This window comes from Diceros bicornis, chromosome 29, assembly GCF_020826845.1.
Source record: "Diceros bicornis minor isolate mBicDic1 chromosome 29, mDicBic1.mat.cur, whole genome shotgun sequence".
NCBI classification, from domain to species: domain Eukaryota; kingdom Metazoa; phylum Chordata; class Mammalia; order Perissodactyla; family Rhinocerotidae; genus Diceros; species Diceros bicornis.
In genome coordinates, this window is record NC_080768.1 from 8,460,132 (window position 1) to 8,468,235 (window position 8,104).

Here is an 8,104-nt window from a genome sequence, read left to right on the forward strand (position 1 = left end):
TTTTAAAATTCTAGATATAAGTAAGATCACGCAGTATTTGTCTCTCTGTGCCTGGATTATTTCACTTAGCATAATGTCCTCTAGGTTCATCCATTTTGTCACAAATGACAGGATTTCTTTCTTTTTTTAAGGCTGAATAATATTCATATATTACATTATATATCATATATTATATATGATATATTCATATGTAATAAACTTATATAAAAGTGGTGGGTAGTTGTATTTTAATTTTTTGAGGGACCTCTATACTGTTTTCCATAATGGTTATATCAATTTACATTCCCACCAACAATATGCAAAGATTCTCTTTACTCCACATCCTCACCAATACTTATCTTTTAGTTTTTTAATAATAGCCATCCTAACAGGTATGAGATGATATCTCATTGTGGTTTTGATTTGCATTTGCCTGATGAATTGTGATGGTGAGCACCTTTTCATGTACCTGTTGGCCATTTATACATCTTCTTTGGAAAAATGTCTATTTAGATCCTTTGTCCAATTTTATTTTCATATACATATTTATTGTGAAATGATTACCACAATAAGATTATCTAACACATCCATAACCTCACATAGTTAGCATTTGCGTGTGTGTGGTGCAAACTTTTAGGATCTACTATCTTAGCAACTTTCAAGTATACAATACAGTATTGTTAACTATAGACATCATGCTGTATATTACATCTCCAGAACTTATTCATATTATAACTGGAAGTTTGTACTCTTTGACCACCTTCACCCATTCAACTCAACCCCTGGGAAACACCAAGATACTTGCTGTTTCTACGAGTTCAGTTTTCTGAAATTCCATGTATAAGTGAGATCATATGGTATCTGTCTTTCTCTGACATATTTCACTTAACATAATGCTCTCAAGTTTCATACATGTTGCTGCAAATGGTAGGATTCCCTTCTTTTTTATGCCTGAATAAGATTCCATTATACATATATATGATTTTATATATATAGATATCTCATATTTTCTTTATCCATTCATCCATTGACGAACACATAGATTGTTTCCATGTCTTGACTATTGTAAATAATGCTGCAATGAACACAGAGATGCAAATATCTCTTTGAGATAGTGATTTCATTTCCTTCAGAAATATGCCTAGAAGTGGAATTGCTGGATCATATAGTAGTTCTATTTATAGTTTTTTGAGGAACTTTCATACTGTTTTTGATAGTGGCTGCACCAATTTACATTCCTACCATCAGTGTACAGGGTTCCTTTTTCTCCACATCCTTTTCTTTGGAAAAATGTCTATTCAGGTCCTTTGCCCATTTTTAATTACTTATTTTTTGCTATTGAGTTGTATGAGTAACTTGTATATTTTGAATATTAACCTCTTATCAGATATATGTCTGCAAATTTTTTCTCCCATTCTGTAGGTTGCCTTTTCATTTGTTGATTGTTTCGTTTGCTGTGCAGAGTCTTTAGTTTGATGTAGTCCCCACTTGTTGATTTTTGCTTTTGTTGCTTGTGTTTTTGATGTCATATCAAAAAAATCATTGCCAAGATCAATGTGAAGGAGATTTCTCTATGTTTTCTTCTAAAAGTTTTACAGTTTCAGGTTGTACATTTAAGTCTAATCAATTTTGGGTTGATTTTTGTGTATGGTGTGATATAAGGGTCCAATTTCATTCTATTTATTTGGATATCCAGTTTTCCCAACACCATTTATTGAAGAGACTATCCTTTCCCCATTGTATATTCTTGGCTCCCTTGTCAAATATTAGTTGATCGTATATGTGTGGGTTGATTTCTGGGCTCTTGATTCTGTTCTATTGGTCTATCAGTCTGCTTTATGCTAGTAACATACTGTTTTGATTACTATAGCTTTGAATTATAGTTTGAAACTAAGAAGTGTGATGGTCCAGCTTTGTTCTTCTTGCTCAAGATTGCTTTGGCTATTTGGAGTCTGTTGTGGTTCCATGCAAATTTTAGTATTGTTTTTTCTATTTCTCTGAAAAATGCCATTGGAATTTTGATGAGGACTGTATTGAATTTGTAGATTGCTTTGGGTAGCATGGATATTTTAACATTATTAGTTCTTCTGATGGGATATCTTTCCATTTATTTGTGTCTTCTTTAATTTCTTTCATTATTGTCTTGTAGTTTTCAGTGTATAGGTCTTTCACTTCTTTGGTTAAATTTATTCCTAAGTATTTTATTGGTTTTGATGCTATTGTAAATAGGATTGTTTTCTTAATTTTTCAGATAGTTCTTTTTTATCGTATAGAAATGCAACTAAGTTTTCTATGTTGATTTTTTATCCTGAAACTTTAGTGATTTTTTTGTTAGTTCTAATATTCGTGGAGTCTTTAGTGTTTTCTATATATAAGTCAAACAAAGAAAGACAAATACCTTGTGATCTCATATGTGGAATCCAAAAACAAAGCAAAAAAATACAAGCTCATAGATACAGAGAACAGATTGGTGGTTGCCAAAGGTGGGAAGTGGGGAGTGGGTAAAATGGATGAAGGGGGTCAAAAGGTATAAACTTCCAGTTATAAAATGAATAAGTCTGGGGATGTCAGGTACAGCATGATGACTATAGTTAATAACACTGTATTGTATATTTGGAAATTGCTAAGAGAGTAAATCTTAGAAGTTCTCATTGCAAGGAAAAAAATTTGTAGCTACATGTGGTGATGAATGCTAATTATATTGTGGTGATTGCTTCACAATATATACATATATTGAATCATTATGTTGTACACCTGCAACTGATATAATTTTATATGTTAATTATATCTCAATTAAAAAACATTTGTTTTTCAGTAATCAATAAAACAAGAGGACAAAAATTCAGTAAGCACATAAAAGAGACGAATAATACCAACAGCCAATTTAACACAACAACAGCAGAATAAATATTCTTTGTAACTGTTCACTTACAAATATAAACCATATTCTGGGCCACAAAATAAATCTTGATAAACATAAAATTATCCAAATCACACAAAGTATGCTCTGTGAACTTGATAGAATTAAACTAGAAATCAATACTCAGTATTTGGAAAATTTCCATATATTTGGAAATTAACATACTTCTGAATAAAAATGAGTAAGCATTTTGAATTGAATAAAAATGAAAGCACAACATATCCAAATGTGTGGAATAAAGATAAGGTAGCATTTTGAAATAAATTTATAGTATCCTGCTTATATTGTCAAAGAAGAGCAATTAAATCTAAAACAAGAAAATGAAGAGATTAATAAACATAATAAGAAAAATTAATTAAACAGGAAATCAATAGAGAACAAAATGAAATCAAAAGCTGGTTCTTTGAAAAAGCGAATGAAACTTATAAACCTCTTACCATGCTGATCTGAGAGTCAGACAGAAAGAGAACACAAGCTACCAACGTCAGCCATGAAAGAAAGGACATCAGATCCTACAGATGTTAGATGGGCAACCAGACATTTTAGGTACAACTTTATGTCCATAAATTCAACAACGTCAGTGAAAATGGGAAAATTATTTGAAAGAAACAAAACTACAAAAAGTCACTTAGGAAGAAATAGATAAGAAAGAAGAAAAAACAACTATAGGGACAGAAAGGTAAGTGGTTGTCAGGCCCTGGGACTAGATGTTGACTACAAAAGGAAGTGAGGGGAATTTTGGAGGCAATAGAGCAGTTCTGTGTATTGATTGTGGTGTTGATTACACAACGTGCTGATTGTGATGTTGACTATACAACTATATGCATTTTTCAAACTCATAGAAATGTACACTAAATTTTAAAGAATAAAATTTTACTATGTATAGGGTGTGGTGCAATAAATTTGACTTCAAATAAATAGAACAAAACAAATATCAACTCCGTTCCTGTCTTCTGCTTTTGCTGTTCTCTTTATCCGACTTCTAATAACTTGTATCTTCTTTTCATCAAGGTTGAACGTCATGATAGAATTCATTTATGAGAATTTGCTGTGTTTCTCCACTCAGAACATGGCCTTCCAGAGTAACCATAGCTTCCACCCCCATAACTTTCCTGTACCTTTGAGGCCTGGCACAACTACAGGGGCAGATAAAAACCTGGAGGAGGTCCAGTCATGCAGAAAAGCCTACATCATTCTCTGCTATAGTCCAAAGTATAAAACAATGAGCACTGACACTGGGCAACAGAAAAGAATCCTGTCTGGCTCTGCTCCTGACTCATTCATATAACCCAAACTTTTTCCTGGTTCCCTTCAAAGTCAGCAGCAAGAGATTGGATTGGTGATTACCAGAGGGGAGGAGGGGAGGGAGGGGGGTGAAAGGGATGATTAGGCACATGTGTGTGGTGATGGATTGTAATTGGTACTTGGATGATGAACATGATGCAATCAATGCAGAAATATAAGTATAATGATGTATGCCTGAAATTTATATAAAGTTACAAACCAATGTTACTGCAATAAAAAAGAAAAAAAGAAAAGAAAAGAAAAAACTAAGCCCTGAAGATTGGTCCAAATGGCTGGAAAAAACAAACCTTGCATGAAGGTTCAGATGCTGTAAGCCAGAGTTTCAATTGGAGATGCTTTTGCCCCCAGCACATAATTGGCATTATCTGGAGACACTTTTGGTTGTGACAATCAGAAAGGTGCTACTGGCATCTAATGGGTAGAGGCCAGGGATGCTACTAGACATCCTATATTGGACAGGAATGACCTTCAAGACAAAGAATTATCTCGCCAAAAATTTCAACAGTTGAAAAACTCAGGTTGAAAAACTCTGCTATAGGCTTTGACACAATAAGAACCAGCAGAACCAGAAGAGGATTGATGTCTTGCCCCAAGAGCACATTGTAGCCTTGCTAGGAAAGCCCAAGGCTCACCACTAAATAGGTGTGAAGCCTCCACCCACTCCTAGATCTATTCTTCAGAATATTGTGCCTTTAATTTATGGACATGCAGCATGTGAAAGTAATTTTTAGACACTCCAGCATAATTGTTAACATTTTTTATTCTTACATATTGTTTCTCTCTTATTTTTCCTTTTCCATATTTTTCAGTGCCTAACAAACTCTGGACCAATTACCTTCGGATACGATTGCCCAAACAAACTTGACTTAATTCATTCTCAGTCCCATACTTATCTTTATATTTTGCCATGGAACATCGTTTCCCTAGATTACTTAAAATATGTCAAAGAAATTATAAAAGAGTGTATAATATAATCACTTAAAACATCTGCATGTCAAAAAAAATTCATACTATTCAAAAGGTAAAGCCTTGTTTTCACTGTGACATCACGGTTCCCTTTGTCACTTTGTTCCGGTTTCCCACTTCTATACTATGATCCTCGTGATGCTGGGACTGGGATTGCGCAAATTACATTTCCCAGACTCCTTTGCTAGTTGGCTTCCAATTAGGTCCTGCCAAATGATAGGCACTAGAGGGGAATTTGGAGTTAGGAGAAGCGGGGAAGGGACTTCCTTCCTCGCTTTTGTTCCTGTCATCATTGCCACAGCAATGATAGCTGGCATACAAAAGCAAGAGTGGGCTCCAGTGTCCACCTTCTCATGGCATTCTAGAACCAATCTCATCATGTCTTCAGATACCAGCAACAACCAGTTGATGCCCCTTTTTCATAGGTGTGAAGACTGACTGTGAAAAGTCTCTCCTCTGCTCCAGAGGCACCAACCACAACTAGGCAGCATGCCTCCTCCTCACAGGCCTGAGGGCCACAGGTAACCTCCCAGGCTCCTGGTTTCTTCTATTTTGTCGTCCCACTGAGGGTTGGGATCTGTTCCCTGCAGTAACCTCTGGGTTATCTCATCATTCCCTTTGAGCCCTTCAATACCTGTGTAACAAATCCTGATTTAAGTCCCCTTTGTTCAAAATACCAGTATATTTTCATTGACTGGATCCTGGCTTATATAACTGGTATAAACACTGCTACTATGATTGCTTCTCCTGTTGCTGCGGCTGTTACTACTATTGTATCATCCTATAAATCTGTAAGACATACAGGTCTTACTACCTAATGGATAAATGGAAAAAGAGTAAGGGTAATATTTCATCACCCACAATTGATAGACCAAGTAGGTGAAAAATACATTAAGACTATGGAGGATCTAAAACAACAATTTGTAAGGTAAAATCTAGAAGACGTATGTTCAACTCTGAACATTGCAAAAGGTGAGATATAATTCAATTTCTGTTTTATGCAGAACACAAAGAAGAATTGACTACACGTTAGTCCTCCCAAGATCTTCAATAATTCTAAGCGGAAATAGCACAGACAGGTATATTTGAACATGATGCAATGTAAATGGGATTTAATAACAAAATTAAAATTAAAATAAGACAGCATAAAATAAGTCAAAAATATTCTTAATAACTAGAAAGGAAACGATAGTGTTTATGATAATGATAATGGGTGATGATATGAAATGATAATGGTACTGATCCGATGAGATAACATTACTCCTGCAGAATATGTAAGATTATTGTGTAAGAAAATGAAAAATGTAAAATTTTATTCAACTAAATTGAATGATAATTCTGACAATGGTTGTGTTCTACAGTGTATCCACTTAGATGTAGTCTCCATGTTTCCCTCTCCTCCACTAACAAAAGGTCCACAGCTCTCCACTTGCAAGCACAATTTCAGGGAAAATCGGGGCAGGACAAAGAACTCGAAAGACTGAGCATTAACCTAAAAGAGATAGAAATCCAAAAGACACGGTTTTAACAAGAAAAGACTGAGATACAAGATACGCATTGTGTTGCATAATGATGAAATATAAGAAGCTCATTTTAAAATAAGGATTTCTTATTAGCTACTATTATTTAAAATTGTTCTGGAAATTCTAGTCCCCAAAATTAGTCAAGGCAAAGTATTAAAAATAACTAAGAAAGTAAAAGTTAAAACATGAAGAACTTTTCACTATTTGATAATGGTATTTTTTTCCTTTTGCTGAGGAAGATTCGCCCTGAGCTAACATCTGTTGCCAATCTTCCTCTTTTTTCTGAGGAAGACTTGCCTTGAGCTAACATCTGTTGCCAAGATTCTTCTATTTTGTGTGTGGCTTACCACCACAGCGTGGCCACGAGTGGTGTAGGTCTGTGCCCGGGAACCGAACTCAGGCCGCCAAAGCAGAGCATGCTGAACAATGTGGTGGCAAATCAACGGATGAGAAAGCAGCAGTTAATGCTATCCATTTCCCACAGATTCAGGATATCCTCATTGCCAGCTGTGCTCTTTACTACTTTCCATATGCTCTTGCATGTGTCGTCATACTGTATGCACCTATTGTGTGTCAGGCCGTGTAGTAAAAACTAGGGGTACATGAAATAGATTGCAATGTTATTACTTGATTCTCTCTCTCTTTCTCTCGTTCTCTCTCTCTCTCCCACTCCCATCTCTCTTTCTTTTTCTCTCTCTCTCTCTCTCTCACACACACACACACACACACACACGCAAACTCAGACACGTAATTGTACGCAAGTGAGAGGTAGAAAGGGTCATTTGCATGGTTATTTTAAATATTTTTGTACATTCACTCTTTAACATATAAAGATTATTTCAGGAAAATATCTGAAATACGGTTGTGACACTTTCTTCATGGTCCCACCTGAACTTATGCCCTGTTAAAGCATTTCTTCTAGATGACGGATGCATACTTGTATTATTAGCTATCTGTTGCTATGTAACATATCACCAAAAGTTAGCAGCTTAAAACAGTACACATTTACTATCTAAGCAATTTACATGGTGAGGCTTAGCTGAGTGCCTTTGGCTCAAGTGCTCTTATGAGGTTGCCGTCAAGTTTTTGGCCCACACTGGAGGTTCATCTGAAGGTTGGGCTGAGGATGGATGGGAAGAATCTGCTTCTAAGCTCACTCATGTAGTTTTTGACAGGCCTCGGGTCTTCATTGGCTGATTGCTAGAGTCATCAACCCCTTGCCACATGGGTCTTTCCATGAGGCAGCTCAGAACATGGCAGAGCAACTGAGTAATCCAGAAAAAGGGTTAGAGAGGGTTCCCCAGCTGGAAAAAATCATCTTTTTGTAATCTCATCCAGGAAGTGACATACCATCCTCTCTGCTGTATTCCATTCATTACTCCAGCCTCCTCTCAAGGGAAGCAGATCACAC